Source organism: Euleptes europaea, chromosome 7 (genome assembly GCF_029931775.1).
Source record: "Euleptes europaea isolate rEulEur1 chromosome 7, rEulEur1.hap1, whole genome shotgun sequence".
Taxonomy (NCBI): domain Eukaryota; kingdom Metazoa; phylum Chordata; class Lepidosauria; order Squamata; family Sphaerodactylidae; genus Euleptes; species Euleptes europaea.
This window is the reverse complement of record NC_079318.1, coordinates 16367673-16375429: the sequence shown is the minus strand read 5'-3', so window position 1 is coordinate 16375429 and position 7757 is coordinate 16367673.

Genomic DNA, 7757 nt, shown 5'->3' with positions numbered 1-7757 from the left:
CCGAAAGAGAGATTGCTCCTTTTGAGAGGACGCCCTTTTTGGCGTTTTTCCCCAATAGTGCCAACAGTGGGACAAAAAGAAATATATTTACACAGCATGGGCAGCAAAAACTCTAATGCTACTTTCAACTCTTTTACAAGGCTAGTCTTATCTCCACCTTAATTATATTATACCCAACAATTGCATCTGGTTTCTCACAGCCAGGCAGCTGCTAAAGAGAAGTGAAGTCACTAAAGTGGGCTGCCTTATATAGACAGAGTATCTTCACCTCTATAATCAGGCAACTTAATCTGTAAAGAGGTAGCCATGTTAGTCTGTCATAGTAAAATAAAAGTTCAGAGGCACCTTAAAAACAAACATTTATTTTGGGCGTCATTTTATACCTATATGAACTGCATTTAATTTGAATGAAGTATGTTGGCTCAAACATCTATAACAGGTTATGCATTATTTTTCATGTTTTAATTAACGGCTAAGTAAAATTTAGATTATTAGATAAAAGAATGTTAATATGACACAAGTAGAATAACTGAATGGTATTTTGTAACTATGTTTTATTTAGAAAATCTCCTATAATACCGTATTGTTTTTATATATATATATATATATATAAAACGATTTACCCTCCCTTTTTTTCCTGTACCCTCCAATTCATACAAATAAAAACTTTAAATGTAAAAAACAAACAAAAAAACATTTATTTCAATACACACACATATCGATCTGTCAAAGTGAGCTGTGGCTCATGAAAGCTCACTGAAATAAATGCTGTTAGTCTTTAAGTGCCACTGGACTTTAGATTGTACACAAGACTACATTTTAAATTAAAACAAATGAGCCCTTTACATTAACAAAGTTTTCCATCATGTTGAGATCAAGGTACTAGCTTAATGTTTTCACTCTCACTTTTTATATCCTTGTCCTGCATTGCTGAAAGCCATTTTGTGAGCTCATGGTCTTCTAGTTTACTTTCCATTCAAGAATGCAGAATATCAAGGCTTGATATATGTTCAGCGGTGGAAATGTGTTTTGTTTAATGTTTCATCTGTATGCTGTCTTTCAGGCCTGCTTGAGGAGGCTCGCAACGATAAAACAACCGATCACTGGGGGGGGGAAAACAGGAAAAAGTAACATAATAAAATCAGTCAATAAAAAAGCCAATCCAGTAAAATCAATAAAAACAGATAAATAAAAAACATGCTAATAAGAACAAGCCAAGCCAATTTAACAGCAAGGACATAAAAGCTCATGAAATAAAAGCTCATGGTTTGACTTGTTCTGACTTGGTATCATATTTAAGTAACAATTTGTATAGCTTACCCAAGAGATGGTCTTTATTTTTCATAAATAAACTTTCAAGTTCTGTCAATTCTCTCATTTTACCCGTAGCTAAGCAATCTTTTCTTAGCCTTGAAATCATTTGAAATTGTGTGAGCCATTTTATATTTTTGTTCTCTTCTTTCATAACTGTCTGCCAAGTTTGGATTTCTCCCTGTATGTTAATCATATCCTTGTATGTTATATGATCGTAGTTTTCTCTCTGCGCTGTCATAGTATGCTTCAAATGGAGACACGAATGGTGACAATGTTGGGCTGATCCTCATTTTGTGTTTCATCCACAAGGTCAATAGGCTGTCTTTGCATGTTGTGTATCCTGCCTTGCTGAGACTCTAGACCAGGGGTGTCAAGGCAGCCGGCCTCCAGCCATACGATCAGGAGACTGGTGGTGCACGGCAGGGCGCAGGCGGGCCTGCCGTGCACCACCAGTCTCCTTACCAGGCTGGGCTGGGAGGCACTCTCTCTCGCCTTGCCTTCCCAAGGCAGGGCTGGCCGTGCCCCCCACCTCCTGGGGGCTTGTAACCATTGCTCCAAGGGTTGCAAGCATTGGTTGGGGGGGGGCAGTGGGGAACTTTTTGCAAGAGATGCGAAGGATTGCTCCAGCGTGCTCGAGCCCCGGCATATTTGGGGTGGGGAAACGTGTGTGCTTTTTAAAAAACACACTCAAAACCTCTCCTCGGCCGCTGGCTGGGGTGTGTGGTTTGGCATCGTCCTCCCCCTCCCCGCTTTCGGGGATTTTGGTGCACTTGATTCTGCATTTGGCCATTTATGCATGGGTTTTGCCTTAGATTTGCCTAAGGTTTTGCCTTAGATTTGCCGCTCTCTGGATGCCCATTTCCCCCATCCTCACTCTCAAAACTCTGCACGGGGGGGTGGGGGGCTTACTGTTGAGTTTTGAGATCTTGGATGAGGGAAATGTGCATCTAGAGAGCAGCAGTTCCAAGGCAGAACCTCCCATGCATAAATGGACTTTGACTTGTGATTGGCTTCAATTTCTGCAAACGCTGCTTAAGTGGTCGGGGATCCTTGCCACTGTTTGCAAGTGAAACAAAAGGGCAGCAGAGGTTCCGCATTGTGCCATCCTGCTTGTTGTTTGGGGGCTTTTAACGCTGATATCAGCACTTCTGCCGTCTTTCTTTTGGGGGGCCTTTCGAGGCTGCTGTAGTTTGTTTTTGTTTCCTTTTCCTCCAAAGCGAAGTGACACTGACTATAACTCAGCAGGAACTCCTCTGGTGCAAAATATAAGCCTCGGGGGTCATGCACCCCTGGCCCCCTTGTGCAAAAATCCCATTTCTTGCGGGGCTGGAACAGAAAACGTTCCTGCTGGACTCTTCCCAGTTTTCCTTCTGAGCAGAAAGCTGTAGGTGAGGGAACAATTCAGCGCATGAAAGACTCTCTGCAGTCGCTTGCCCTCAGGATGCCAGTCTGGTGTGCGCAGGGATGGCTGCTCTGTGGTTTGTGAGGAGGGGCCGTGGCTCAGTGATAGAACGTCTGCTTGGCATGCAGAAGGCGCCAGGTTCAATCCCCGGCATCTCCAGTTAAAGGGACTAGGCAGGTAGGTGATGCGAAAGACCCCTGCCTGAGACCCTGGAGAGCCGCTGCCAGTTGAGTAGGCAATTCTGACTTTGACGGACCAAGGGTCTGATGCAGTAGAAGGCAGCTTCATGTGTTCATGATGGGTAACCTGAATTTTGGGTGGTCACGTGCCAAAGAAAGCAGCTGCCTGTGGTTTTGGCTGTCCTTCTTGCCCTGTGATAAGCACTCGGTGGCCACACGTGGTTCTCGAACATGCCACCAGTGGCTCTTTGGAGCGCAAGGCAGAGCCCTCTGAAGATGGTTGCCTAGATCTGAGCAAATGTGCTCTGGATGGGAGACCACCAAGGAAGTCCAGGTTCACTACAAGCTTGTGTCTGTGTGTTGGTACAAAGGGGAGCAAGAAGTCTGGGGTCGATTACGCGGAACTACACCTGCTCATCTGTCCTGACTTGGATGACCCCAGCTGTAGCCACAAGGCTATAAGTAGCTGTCTTCTCACAGAAATTGGGACTTGCATGGAGGTTGGGCCTGGTTCCTTAATTGGGTAGCTGTGCCCACCTCCCCCCATCCTTTCCGGGCGCAACGAGGCCCGAGCGGCCCTGTGTAGCCACCCAGCATCCCCCTGTCCCATTCTGGGCGCAGTGGGGCTGCTTGGGCCTCACTTGACCACCCAGCAACCCCTCCCATCCTGTTCTGGGCACAGCAGAGCCACACTGCCCCGCAAGCCCAGCCACCTATCATCCCTGTCCCTCTGTCTTTTTCTCCCTCCCTCTCTTTCATTCTCTTTATCCGTTTCTCTCTCTCTTTAGTTCTCTTTCTTTCGTTCCCTCTTTCTCCCTTTCTCTGTTATCTGTTTCACTCTTTCTCTCTCTTTCTCCCTGTCTTTCTGGGCTGGGGGAGGACTGCACACTTGCCAGCCAAGACAGCCCTCCCCTTCCAGATCTGGGCTGGCGAGCCCACTGTGAGCTCGCCAGCCAAGATAGCCACCACCGCCCCATCCAGATCTGGGCTGGTGAGTCAGCTGTGGGTTCACCAGCCAAGGCAGCTGCCCCCCCCCCGCCAGTTTAAAATGTTTTTTAAAAATTAATGCGAGGGACAAGAGATACTAACTTTATAAAATTCACAGGCAAAGTCAATTGATATTATTTTTTACTTTATTTTTTACTTAAAATATAAGCATACTTAAAACAATAAGACTGTTAAAAGAAAATACTGTAATAATGTTATTGTTATAAACTTGTTTGTGTTTTAAGTAAAAAAAACAATATCATTAATTGACTTTGCCTGTGTCTTCTATAAAGTTTGCATCTCCAGTACCTGGCATTACTTTTTATTTATTTATTTATTTATTTGGTACATAGTCGGCCCAACCAATAGACATTTATGTTACATCCAGCCCTCCTCACAAGTGAGTTCGACACCCCTGCTCTAGACCTTTTTTTTTCCCACCCAAAGATGATAATGTAGTCTGGACCAGTCCCTTTTGATATCCTTTGAACATCTTTGCGTTAGAGCTGTCTTTGTGTATCTGGCTCTGCTACTGATTCTCTCCATATTTCAACAACTATTGCATAGTGTTGCCCCTTAACTTGGCATATGGTTGCCAGCTCTGGGCTAGCAAATTCCTGGAGATTGGGGAGCATGAGAAAAAGGCCTTCCTTTTAACAGAGGCTTAATGGGATGTTATTTACCAGGTGACATTATTAAGCTCCAATAAAAAGCTTCAGCTGACTACTTCCATATATTAAGCTTTTATTAAAAGGACAGAACTTTTTTTTTTTTGCCAGGCCTATTAGCAACTGTATCTAGTTTACTTTCTCCAAAATTGCGCATTACACCTCATCACTTGAACTGCTGTTTGCAACCTAAATGAGGCCTTTATGTCGCCAAGGAGGCAATCCCAAGCAGGTCTACATGGAGGTAAGTGCCATTTTAATCAGTGGGGCTTACTCTCAGGAATGTGTTCTTAGGATTCCAACCACAATATATGATATAGGTATGAGGGGTCAGTTTTCTGCCACCTATCCTAAGAACTGTTTATTTCTCTCTAGATCAGTTGCACAATTCTTGTCCTGTCCATATTGTAGCACACCTGCCATCTAGTGATGACCTAGTTTATCTTTTTACTCCTCTTAACATGCTGGACAGAACGCAGCAAACAGGGCGGAGAAGTATTGTCGAAGGCTTTCACGGTCAGAGTTCATTGGTTCTTGTAGGTTATCCGGGCTGTGTAACCGTGGTCTTGGTATTTTCTTTCCTGACATTTCGCCAGCATCTGTGGCCTGCCACAGCTGCTGGCGAAATGTCAGGAAAGAAAATACCAAGACCACGGTTACACAGCCCGGATAACCTACAAGAACCAAAGGGCGGAGAAGGTTTCTCTGCACTAAGTCCAAAATCATATATGCTTTTTATTTGCTTAAATTATTATTCACAAATCTTCCCCCACTTCAATTAATGTCTATAGCTGCTGTTCACAAGCTGCACCTTCCCCACTTGAGGCATCACCACATTTCCACCATCCAGCGTGGGAAAAGACATTTTTCCCACTTCCCTACCCAATATACTGCCTCAGACTGCCTTGCAACTAAACCAAGGTGCAATGTAAAAGGTAAATTTCTAGCCTGCCTCATTGTAGGGTTGCCAGGTCCCTCTTCACCACCGGTGGAGGTTTTTGGGGTGGAGCCTGAGGAGGGCGGGGTTTGGGGAGGGTCTTCAATGCCATAGAGTCCAATGGCCAAAGTGGTCATTTTCTCCAGGTGAACTGATCTCTAGTGGCTGGAGATCAGTTGTAATAGCAGGAGATCTCCAGTACCTGGAGGATTTGGAAATCAGCACAGGGACAAATATAATAACAAAGTGCAAAAAAGTGTATTAATATGCTACACAATTATACAATGAATATTACTATAACAATCTAATAGTACTACTATACCTATCCTAAAGTGCAAATAATTTCACTTCAATAACATAAAAGTCAATATAGTACAAAGTCAGTGGTCTCCATACAGATAAGACAGTGGTAAGTATTCACACTGGCGAAGTACAATGCTGATATAACGCTATCTTCTTCTTTTTTATAGTTATATCAGCATTGTACTTCGCCAGTGTGAATACTTACCACTGCCTTACCTGTATGGAGACCACTGACTTTGTACTATATTGACTTTTATGTCATTGAAGTGAAACTATTTGCAATTTAGTTTAGATAAGTATAGTAGTAGTCCCAAATTCACCTAAATCTGTTTCATGGCTAGTGGTGATTTGAACCAGGACCTTTCTAGAGATGTCTTTCTCTTGGAAACAAAATGGTCCAATCCAGGAAGGCAGTAATCATACTTGTAATCCTATACACATTTGAGGACCATCCCATTGATTTTAGTGCAGGATCCAAGAAGTGAATGATTTAAAAATTTTCTAAAATATTGTTCTGGAGCGTCTTTAAGGCATGCCACTGTTTCTTGCATTGGACTCTATGGCACTTTGTTGTTTAATGCCCGTTCCAGGTTGTTCCGGCTTTTACCCTATCTCTTTTCTGGGGAACATAACAGGAGAGGCGGTCCTGCTTTCGAATAAATATGGTTAGGATCCTACTCCTGATAGAAGCATAATAGAATCCTACTCCTAATAGAATCCACATACTACGTAATACATGGTGATGTTATGGAGTCATACATGCTCAGACCCATTGGTTTTTAATCACTGGGTTCAATCAGGTTGCCAGCTTTGGACTGGGAAATTCCTGGAGATTTTCGGGGCGAAGTCTGAAGACAGTGGGGTTTGGGGGGGGGGCTTCAGCACAGTACAATGCTATAGAATCTACTCTCCAAAGCTGCCATTTCCTCCAGGGGAACTGATCTCTGTCGTCTGGGGATCTGTTGTAAAAGCGGGAGATCTCCAGGACCCCCCTGGACGTTGGCAACCCAGTGTGGCAGCAATGAATCGCACCTGGCATTAAAAACTGATCCTGCCGTTCAATTAACTACTGCACACCGAGGCTTCAGAGCAGCCGCTCGCAAGCAATAGCTGGAGAAAAAAAATCAGTACAACTCACTATATTCAAAGATTCATTAACACTGTGCTAACAATAAGGCGACCACAAGAAAGTGCAGATTACTAAATTACAAAATATATACAAATATAGTTATGTACAGGGTAGTGATCACAGGCACAATAGCAATCTCCAATTAACCACGCAACAGTCTACATCACTGGTTCCCAACCAGGGGTCCATGGACCCCCAGGGGTCCGCGAGAACTAAATTAAGGTCCGCGAAACAAAGTTATAAACCCATAATAAATTAATATTTTCAATTTAAAGTTCTCTATTATAATATATATATATTCAAATATAATTCTAAGTTTAATGTTTAACTAACAGTTATGATTAAAAGGGCAAGAGTCCAGTAGCACCTTAAAGACTAACAAAAATATTTTCTGGTAGGGTATGAGCTTTCGTGAGCCACAGCTCACGAAAGCTCATACCCTACCAGAAAATATTTTTGTTAGTCTTTCAGGTGCTACTGGACTCTTGCCCTTTTCGACTACTGCAAACAGACTAACACGGCGACCCACTGTGAGTTATGATTAAAGTTTATTTTCAAATTCCTGGAATTTTTATTTTGAGCCTTGGGGTCCCTGCACCGAACAAAAAAGTCCTAGTGGTCCCTGGTCAAAAAAAAAGGTTGGGAACCACTGGTCTACATCCAAGGCAGAAAAAGAATTCTTCAATCCCCACTGCGGACGACAATGTCAAATCAAATGGCACAAGGCCCCAAAGAAGTCCAACAAGGAGGAAACGCTGATCCCGGAGATGCTGCAGCGCTTGCAGCAAAGCAAAGCTGCACCAGCTGGCCAGCAAGCAGTTCACGCTCCTGCAGCCGC